The sequence below is a fragment of the Schistocerca piceifrons genome, chromosome 2 (genome assembly GCF_021461385.2).
Source record: "Schistocerca piceifrons isolate TAMUIC-IGC-003096 chromosome 2, iqSchPice1.1, whole genome shotgun sequence".
NCBI lineage: Eukaryota > Metazoa > Arthropoda > Insecta > Orthoptera > Acrididae > Schistocerca > Schistocerca piceifrons.
In genome coordinates this window covers 234783422-234785563 of record NC_060139.1, presented here as the reverse complement: position 1 = coordinate 234785563, position 2142 = coordinate 234783422, and the positions used below count along the sequence as shown (strand labels likewise).

Here is a 2142-nt window from a genome sequence, read left to right as displayed (position 1 = left end):
TCGGAAAATTCCTTCATGGTGCGTCTTTTTTTTGTCTTAGAGTGTAAATAAAATAATGAAACCAAAATTTTTGTTGCCCCTGGAAGCCACTGTATAGTCAGCCGGCAGCATCCATTGTCTTAGGCGTTAGTGATACACACTGAAGCGCCAAAGAAACTGGTATAGGCATACGTATTCTAACACAGAGATACGTAAACACGTAGAATACGGCGCTGCGGTCGGCAACGTCTGCATAAGACAACAAATGTCTGGCGCAGTTGTTAGATCGGATACTGCTGCTAAAATGGCAAGTTATCATGATTTAAGTGAGGTTGAACGTGGTGTTATACTCGGCGCACGAGTGATGGGGCACAACATCTCCGAGGCAGCGATTTCACGTGTACACCGTGAATGTCAGGAAACCGGTAAAACATCGAACTCCAACATCGCTCCGGTTGGAAAAAGATCCTGCAAGAACGGGACCAGCGACGACAGAAGTGCAACTATTCCGCAAATTGCTGCAGATTTCAATGATGGGCCATCAACAAGTTTCAGCGTGTGGTGTATTACACGAAACATCATCGATATGGGCCTTCGGAGCCCAAGGCCCACTCGCGTACCCTTGATGACTGCACGACACAAAGCTTTAGGCCTCGCCTCGGTCCGTCAACACCGACATTGGACCGCTGTTGCCTGGTCGGACGAGTCTCGTTTCAAATTGTATCGAGCGGATGGACGTGTACTGGCGTGGAGACAACCTCATGAATCCATGGACCCTGCATTTCAGCCGGGGACTGTTCAAGGCCGGCCGGGGTGGCCGAGCGATTCTAGGTGTTACAGTCTGGAACCGCGCGACCGCCACAGTCGCGGGTTCGAATCCTGCCTCGGGTATGGATGTGTGTGCTGTCCTTAGGTTAGTTAGGTTTAAGTAGTTCTAAGTTCTAGGGGACTGACGACCTCAGCAGTTAAGTCCCGTAGTGCTCAGAGCCATTTGAAGTTGAACCATTTTGACTGTTCAAGCTGGTGGAGGCTCGTAATGGCGTGCGGCGTGCCTAGTTGCAGACGTCTAGATACGACTCCGTTCAAATGGTTCAAATGGCTCTGAGCACTATGGGACTCAACTGCTGAGGTCATTAATCCCCTAGAACTTAGAACTAGTTAAACCTAACTAACCTAAGGACATCACAAATATCCATGCCCGAGGCAGGATTCGAACCTGCGACCGTAGCGGTCTTGCGGTTCCAGACTGCAGCGCCTTTAACCACACGGCCACTTCGGCCGGCTACGACTCCGTAAAACGTAAACTCCATCCACAGGCCCTGGCGGACCCAGTGGTACCGACCGGCCGCCGTGGCATTCTCAACACACGGGCGTCACTGGATGCGGATATGGAGGGGCATTTGGTCACCACACCGCTCTCCCGGCCATAGGTCAGTTTCCGAGACCGGAGCCGCTACTTCTCAATCAAGTAGCTCCTCAGTTTGTCTCACAACGGCTGAGTGCACCCCGCTTGCCATCAGCGCTCGGCAGACCGGATGGTCACCCATCCAAGCGCTAGCCCAGCCCGACAACGCTTAACTTCGGTGATCTGACGGGAACCGGTGTCAGCGCTGCGGCAAGGCCGTTGGCAGATACGACTCCGACAGGTGACATATATGTAAGAACCTGTGTGATCACCTGCATCAATTCATGTCCATTGTGCATTCCGACGGACTTGGGTAAATCCAACAGGACAATGCGACACCCTACACATCCAGAATTGCTACAGAGTGGCTCCAGGAACACTATTTTTTTTTGTTTTGGTCGTCAGTCTACTGACTGGTTTGATGCGGCCCGCCACGAATTCCTTTCCTGTGCTAACCTCTTCATCTCAGAGTAGCAACCTACGTCCTCAATTATTTGCTTTTGCTTGACGTATTCCAATCTCTGTCTTCCTCTACAGTTTTTGCCCTCTACAGCTCCCTCTAGTACCATGGAAGTCATTCCCTCATGTCTTAGCAGATGTCCTATCATCCTGTCCCTTCTCCTGATCAGTGTTTTCCACATATTCCTTTCCTCTCCGATTCTGCGTAGAACCTCCTCATTCCTTACCTTATCAGTCCACCTAATTTTCAACATTCGTCTATAGCACCACATCTCAAATGCTTCGATTCTCTTCTGTTC

At 50.7% G+C, this 2142-nt stretch overlaps 1 pseudogene; it reads right to left on the bottom strand.

The window, feature by feature from the left end:
- Window positions 1-1490: 1490 nt before the first annotated feature.
- LOC124778415 lies at window positions 1491-1608 on the bottom strand (annotated as a pseudogene).
- Between the last annotated feature and the right edge of the window lie 534 nt (window positions 1609-2142).